The following is an 8181-nucleotide window of genomic DNA, read 5'->3' as shown; positions in this document are numbered from 1 at the left end:
CAAGGGTCTGACGCAATTTCAATTCTCTGTATGTGCTGTACATGTGGCAGAATTGACAATAAAGTAGACTTTGACTCTTGACTTCTTCAACAATTAGTGCTCGTTTAACTTAAGCGTATATATGTCGTTTAAAAAAAAAAATGGCTACTCAAAAACCTTAAGCGTTACTTATTAATATTGTATTATAATAATGTAATATATTTTATAGTATAATGTGCATTGTGTATACTCTATATTATCTTGTCAAATAGATAAATAAACAAATGGACATGAAATATTGATTTTTAAAAGCCAAAAGAGTGTCAAGGAACATTACATTATATTATAGCGTATTATATTATAATGTGTATTTATACTTTATTATATCTTGCCATATAAATAATTAAATAAATGGACATTCGATCTTGATTTGAATTTAAATTATTTTATTATGTGAGAAGAGAGTGCTGGGTATTAAACATTATTATAATATATTCTATTTTAATGTGCATATACTGTACATTAATGTGCCAAATATTTAAATACATGGACATAAAATATTGATTTGAGTTTAAATGATTGTATTATGAGTGGACAGAATATTATATTATATTATTATGTTTTAATGTGTATTATGTATATTATCTTGCCATATAAATAAATAAATGGACATGAAATATTGAATTGTAAAAGTTATTATTATGTGAGTTAAAAAAGAGAGTGCAGAGTGTCAAGGATATATTATATTATATCTTATATTATATTTTAATGTGCATTATGCATTATCTTGCCATAAATAAATAAATTGACATGAAATATTGATTTGAGTTTAAAATATTTGATGTGAGAAAAAAAGAGTGACATATAGTTGTGTTGTATTCTATTCATTTCACTTAAAGATTGGGAAATGTAGACCAAATGCTATAACAAATCAGCTTTTAAAACATGTTTTAAAAATCCATGTTAGTTCATGTTAAATGTGCTCATCACTCTGGTTTCCCTATTTTAATAATGATTGTATGAAGTCATTGAAACATCTCCATGTTTTCTTTCATTCAAGCAGTGCACCATATGGCCTGGCACACATCGACAGCGCTCGTCTCACAAAGCTTCTCCTGGAGATGTCTGCGGTCCTTGGCTCGCTCTGCTGTGGATTATCCTTTACACCCAAACTTCAGGACACAGACTGTACTTCACTGAGGAGATTCAGCACAGGCCATCTTTCATGAACTGCTGCTGTTTTACACCAATGGGTGTTATATATATATATAGATAGATAGATAGATAGATAGGCTACATTAATGTAATTTAAAATATGAAATACCATCATAAAGTATAATTATTAGTCATCATTTCCACCACAACCAACAATCTTATCTCTCTAAAAAAAAAAAATAAATAAATAAAAGTGTTCTTGCTTACCAAGAAAACAACAGAGTCAACCTGAGGAGAAATGCAATACACATTTGAAGAAAACAAAGACAAATCAAAGTAAATATCACTTTTTTCATTATAGTCATCATATGTTTTAGAATGATACATTATGAAAATGTTATTTAATTGTGTGTATTTAGGATAAAATGTACAAAGGTGACCACTTGTATGGTTAAAATGTCACAAAGTATATTATTTTTGTAAAAACATATTATTAGACCATTGAGAATGTGGGCGGGGTCGGAAAATGGGCGGGGTTTAGCGACATGCCTGTTGTTTTTAATTGGTCGGTTGCAACTGATAAATAGCAATTCTCCGTATTTAACAGTTATTTATTTATTTAATGGCTGATCAAATTTCTCTGTGTCATTATTTATTTTATTAGACTGCAGCAGTGCACAGCGAGCAAGTCACGTGGTAGCTGTTATTCTTCTCAGTGCGGGTCAGGATGAACCAATCACAGTCGTTTGTGATTTCCAGATTCAGATTTACCAGATTTAGATCACAATTAACCCATAAGAACCCAGACCAATTTCTCCTCATAGGAAAATTATGGGGCATATAAAACAGACCAAATGGACCACTTATAACATGTTTCTGCAGTTGTTTTTGAAATACAACCCCTCCTTCTGTAAGATCTGTAATGTTACATATATATGACATTGGGCGTTTATGATAAATTTATCATGTTACATATATGTTACATTGAGCGTTTATTTCTCAATTGAAACAAAAAAACATTTTATAATTTTTTTAGCTAAATAATTTTTTTCCTGTTTATTTGCTTTTCCACAACATATATCAAAACGATTACTTTTCTGGGAAGATAAAACTAAATCCTTTTTCAGAAGTAATATAGTTTTTGCATTTTATTTGCTTTGCCACAACATATTTCAAAACCCCATTAAATTTTACAAACACTCTTTTGTTACATATCAAAATTCTACCTTTTCAGGTACATGGTTTAACGAGAAATTAATTTTTAGATTTTTAGATTTTTTTTTTTTCAAACTCGAAAATCTGCAAACTAAATAAAAAATATTTTTAATTTGATTTGTTAAAATAGAGCATTTTTGAAGCCTAAAGTGGGCGGAGCCGACTGCCGCCATCTTGGAAGCGCGTCACTCCCGGACAATCGAAAATGGGCAAAAAGGCGGGACGTGGGTGAAGCTGAGCTGAAACCACGCCCGTCATGCAAAGACAAAACGCCATAATTTCGTTTTTGGTCAAAAATGAGTTATTGATCATTTTGGGACATTAATGACCTCCTTTATCATGTGTTAAGTATCATGGAGAAAAGCCCCGGAGAAACCAAGGCAGAACACAGTATAACATCAGTTACTATTGAAGGCCATTGGGGCCAAAAGGTGTGGTACTAACGCCTTAAACATATTTACGCGTTAACACGCGATTTACGTGTTAACGTGTAAACTAGACGTTAACGCGCGATTACATGTTAACGCATACCTATCTTATGAATAATTAAAATAAAATGAAGATGTGCATCAGCACATTAATATTCATAAAAAGGATTACAAGCTGTTATGACAGGCAGTGTCACCCAGTGGTGTGTCAGGCACTATAACCATCTGAGAAGGGGTGACAAAATATAGGATATGATAGCAACAAAAGACCTTATTTATATCTAAAACGGCGGCTCATTAACACAAGTTAATCTATGGTATACATCTCTCGTTGTTTTCATTACAAGTTTGAACACTATGAGGTCTTGGAAGTCAACAGCACTGCCTGCTCCATCTTCAGCAAAGAACTGCTCTCAATTGCTAAGGTGTGTGTGTATTATATACAAGAAAAGAAGTGTTTCCAGCCATACACAAGTTTAGTTCCTAGATTGAAGTAGACTCAATACACGTGCTTTGATGTTTTAAGTAAAAGGGGAAGGAGACAACAGACTCCCTATGTACATTTACATTTACATACTTGCATATCATTGCTCTTTTGTTGATTTTCAGGGGTTGAACAGTTATAATTTAAAAATACTTGAATACTAGTTGTGCTGTAACTATTATATGTAGCCCACTTATGCCTGAAAAGACATTAAATTAAAATGCATTAAAAACCACCAGTAGATGGTGCTAAAGCTCAATGCCAACACAAAATGACGCGTTAACACGCAATTACGCGTTTACACCTAAATCGCGTGTTAACGCGTTAATCCCACACGTTTTGGCCCCAACGGCCTTCCATACAGTTACCGCTCTTTGATTTTGTTTTTGAACCCTCAAATTAAGTTATGGTGCTCTGCATATGTTTGCATTCGTTAGTCAATACTGTGCCAGCCTGGAGTTATAAGGTATTCTGCCTTTGTTTTACTGTCCATTTAAGTCTGCCGCGTTTATTGTGTACTTCTATATCTGTTGGCACTTCATTAGACAAACAATTGAGAGAGATCGCGATCTAACAAACTGCTCCATATAACAAAGCACTGTAAGCAATAACGATTAAAACATCTAATTGCCAGATTCCCAGTGTCCTACCTATAATTATTTTCTCTGTACAAATACAAATCTTTAAAGAAGTTTTCTAAGTTTCACACTCTGGAGCAGAGCGGCAATCCACCTGTCACTCAAGTGGCCACGCCCTTAATTATGCAGAACTTTAAGGCTTAATATAATTTAAACGGATGAGTTATAAAAAATTCACCCCCCTCACAGTTGTCACGAAGGGCATAATTAGCTATATAGACCAAAATAATTTTTTGTACCAGGCTGTAAACTTGTTTTTTTCTGCTGTAAAGTTGGGCATTTTAACATGGAGAGTCTATGGGATTGACTCCCTTTTGGAGCCAGCCTCCAGCGGCCAGTCGATGAATTGCAGTTTTAATCACTTCCGTGTTGGTTTCACTAGAGGGAGCGGGAGGTTGCCGCTTGGTTGAAACATACCTTTTGTAACAAAAACACTGTAAAATGTGGTAACCAGACAGGACACCATTGTCACGTGACTGAACCCGGGCGTTCATGTCACTTAGGGACTTCCTGAGTTGAAAGTGAGGGATAATGCTTTAAAAACACCTTTTCAGATAATCACCAGTGTTTGTCACCGTGGGTTAAAACTATTTAGTGTCAACAAGGATTCTGCACATCTTGCAAAGCAAAACAAAACAGTAATTCGCTTAAGAAGTGTGTTGTCCAAATTCAATTCGACATGATAAACGGCAGGATCGTACCGACAAAGCATTTGCAAGCACAAAAGAATAAAACTGCTGCTGTTTGCTTCCCTCTGGAGGCGGATGTTGTTAAAAAGCATTATTTCAAATCTGCGTTAATGTTTAGTGACCGGCAGATGGCGCTATATGTTAACAAGAAGAGCGGAACCTTTACATCACACTTCCGGTGCAGTTTTGGCTCATATGACCACCTTTGTAGGGTTTTTCCAAGAAAGTAGTTCTTCGGAAGTAAGCACATTCCAGTACAGTCTCCTCCTGCTGTTATTGCACAACAGTGGAGTTACAGAAATAAAAGGCTTTTTCTTTTTCTCCAGAGAGTAATGCTTTCCCAGTAAATGTATGAAGGCACGAGCTGTGAGGTTAAAATATGACTGAAGTCGCTCATCAGCATCATTTCAACTTATTGTTTGAAAAAAATTAACTAAAGTTCAAGATTTTCCACATTTCTATAAATGATCTTGCTTCACAAAAGAGAAAATAACCTCCACAAACTGTTGCAACGAAGCCAGAAGCACATAATTCTCTGGAATATCATTATGTGGTGCAAGATTGACATAATAACAAATGACTGGAATAACCAAACCTGTTCATTAGAAACAGCTGTCAACATACTTTTGGTCATATACTGTATTTATAGTCAGTGACTAGGGATGAGTAATTCATTCTCTCTCTCTCAAAAAAAAACAACAAAAAGTATTTATTTGTTTGTTTGTTTATTATAAATACAACCTTTTGTTTTATTTATTTTTTAATTAATGTGGAAAAAACAAAAATATTTGGTATTTAATTATCTGAAATAAACTATTTATTTATTTCAGATTATCAAGTTAAAGTTTGTAATACTGAGTTTATCTTGGTTTGGTTCACGGATCAGAACTTTTTATTGAATTTAGAATTTTTTAAAATCCATTTGGAGAAAATGAACAGAAAACAAACAAATAAATAAATAGATACATGCATTTACAGCATATGCATCTCCATATAGCCTATAGTAAAACCATACTTTGATATCTATAGTCATACAACATGTTATTTACATGCTAAGGTACCACAAACAATACTATAGTGTGGTTAAACAAACAGATCAGGCATATGTTCCATTTATTTGTTCTTTGTTCTTTCAACAGAATCCGTCTTATGTATAATTGATGACTTGAGCGTTCAGCTGCCAGATGCCACAGCGAGCAGCCAGGTGACATCATGTGTTCAGAAGAGGAGCGTTATTACGCTTCAGAGAGAGAGCGAGAGACGGAGAGAGAGGAGGAGGAGTGAGGATGTGTTTCTTCACATTGAGACGACAGCATACTGTCACAACTCATGCAGCTCACACACACATGCCATCATCACACATACACACACATGTTCGTTTTTGTGAAAAGTGGGGACATTCCATAGGCGTAATGGTTTTTATACTGTACTTACTGTATGTGCTATTGTCCCTACACCAACCCTACATCTAAACCTACCCCTTACAGGAGACTGTGCATTTCAACTTTCCCCAAAAAAACCTAATTCTGTGTGATTTATAAGCGTTTTGAAAAGTGGGGACATGGGTCAATGTCCTGAAAAGTCACCTTCACCTTGTAATACCTTTGTCATTATACACATCTATGTCCTGACTTTTCACAAAAACGTGCGCACACACACACACACACCTATCTATCTATCTGTCCATCCATAGTTTTGCCTTGCAGTGTGGGTGTGTTGCAAGACAAAATATTTATTTCATCTCCACCCACTCAAGGTCACACACACACACACACACACACACACACACACACACGCATGTTTGTTTCTGTGAAGTCTGGGGACTTTCCATAGACTTCTATTACTTTTATTCTGACCAAACAATATTTTCTATCCCCTAACCCTAAACCTACCCCTTACAGAAAACCTGTTTGCATTCTTATACTTTCAGATAAGCGTCATTTACTATTTTTAGTTTTTTGGGGGGGTTTTTTCCTCGTGAAATATTTCAGGTTTTACAATCCTTGTGGAGACATTTCATCACACACACACACAGACACACCCATTTACACTCCCAGCCCCCCACTCACACTCTCTCTTTCTCTCTCACACACACAAACACAAACCTGTTCTGATCAGGCTTGTGCAACACCTGCATGTGTCAGAGGCGGAGACAGAGTGGGAGCTTGTGGTCTGTGTGTGTGTGTGTGTGTGTGTGTGTGTGAGAGAGAGAGAGAGCAAGAGAGAGACATAAGGTCAAGGGAAAGTGACAAACATTTTGCAATAGACATAAAGATCTTTTTTGCATAGCATAACTTCAACAGATACATTTAATGTGTGAATATGCATTGGATAAAATTTTGAATTTTTTTTTGTGACCCATTGCTTTAATAAAAAAAAAAAAAAAAATTGTCGTGTATATAGTTATTTAACACAGTGATTCTCAACATGATTTAAATGTATGTATTCAGGATGCATGAAATGCCATCTATGAAATTAGTCCTAGCAAGAGAATGGAATTGGCTATTTTATTCCAAACATGTTTAATAATCTAGATAAAGAATAAGTAAATCAATCAAGCATATCAGCTCCTGCTGGAAAGATTTTTATTTTTTTTAGTATTGTTATTATTTTAAATGTATAACTTTTCAACCATATGCATATAAGTATTTTTAACAGCACACTTGTTAATTATCATGCATGCAAATTTATGACCTCCTTTAATTTGAATAGCATGATACTTATACAATGCACATATAAAACCTGCACTTTTAAAACTGTTGAAATGGCCTGCAAGGTCTTGAAAATGAAATTAACCCTTTGTCCTTTAATCCTGAAGTCCAAGCTACCCTGAGATGATCAAATGTTCCATAACCAAAAGTTCTGGGTCTACAGGAAAGACGAGTCTTTCTCCTAAAAAGCCCTGCAGTCAATTTCTGTCATTGAGCTGCTCCAAATGAGCATGAATTGCCTCTGGCACCTGATTAAAGAAGCGGTAGACAGGTATGATAGAAATTGAACAGGTTAACACATGACACGGTTAATGCATGCACATTAAACTCCAACTATCAGATCTGATGGCTTGCACATCTGTTTGTCCTCTGAAGTGATTGTAGTGCAGTTTGAGTATATATGGGTGCGGTGTGTTTCTCTGAAACTCTGAGAAACTGCGCTGCATTAGTACTTTCCTCATGCACATCGCATCAATTAACAGACAAAGGCACCTTTGAAATGATTTCTTTCTACATGTTCTTGGTCAGATTTTGCAAGCTTCAGCAGTGCGTCATTGCACTGTTACTCTTTTTGGCATCATTCTTTTGAACCTCTATTTTAACTTTAAAATGTTTTATTATTTATTCAACTTTGAAATGTTTTGTTATTTATTTCAAATTATTATAAAATATCTAAATTCTTAGATTAAATGCTTAGGGTAAATGCTTATATATATATATATATATATATATATATATATATTTTTTTTTTTTCTTTCTTTTTTTAAATAAATTAATGTAAATGTTTAACATTTTGTATTTATAAACGTTTCCTATATTTTAAGTGTATTTTTAATTTAGTTTCTGTCACTCTTTTTATTTTTGAATTTTTAAGCAATTTTA

This window comes from Onychostoma macrolepis, chromosome 20, assembly GCF_012432095.1.
Source record: "Onychostoma macrolepis isolate SWU-2019 chromosome 20, ASM1243209v1, whole genome shotgun sequence".
Lineage (NCBI taxonomy): Eukaryota > Metazoa > Chordata > Actinopteri > Cypriniformes > Cyprinidae > Onychostoma > Onychostoma macrolepis.
Note: the sequence above shows the minus strand (reverse complement) of the source record.